Source organism: Fukomys damarensis, unplaced genomic scaffold (genome assembly GCF_012274545.1).
Source record: "Fukomys damarensis isolate Sample0158 unplaced genomic scaffold, DMR_v1.0_HiC HiC_scaffold_32, whole genome shotgun sequence".
Classification (NCBI taxonomy): Eukaryota; Metazoa; Chordata; class Mammalia; order Rodentia; family Bathyergidae; genus Fukomys; species Fukomys damarensis.
In genome coordinates, this window is record NW_022900944.1 from 49127009 (window position 1) to 49127361 (window position 353).

Here is a 353-nt window from a genome sequence, read left to right on the forward strand (position 1 = left end):
CAGGCTACCGCCGTGAGCGCCCTGGCCGAGGCTCCGGGATGCGTCCTGCAGCCTCGGTCCTGGTCAGCGAGTACTTGCGCTGCAAGTTACTCTGCAAATCCACACGGGGGTGGGGGGTAGGCACGAAGCGAAGACGTTTAGAGGCCAGGTAGGGAGCGCTGGTAGCGCACGTGGGACAGGAAGGCCCGGCCTGACCAGCTGAGACCCGAGAAAGCCCAGAGCCAGGCCTGCCCGGAGCCCCCAAAGCGGGAAGGCTGCTGCGAGCTCATTGTGTCAACCTGCCCCCCACCAGCCCCGAAACGCTGAGCTAGGTTCTCAGCACCCCCCCCCCCCCTTTTTCATTTGGACAGACC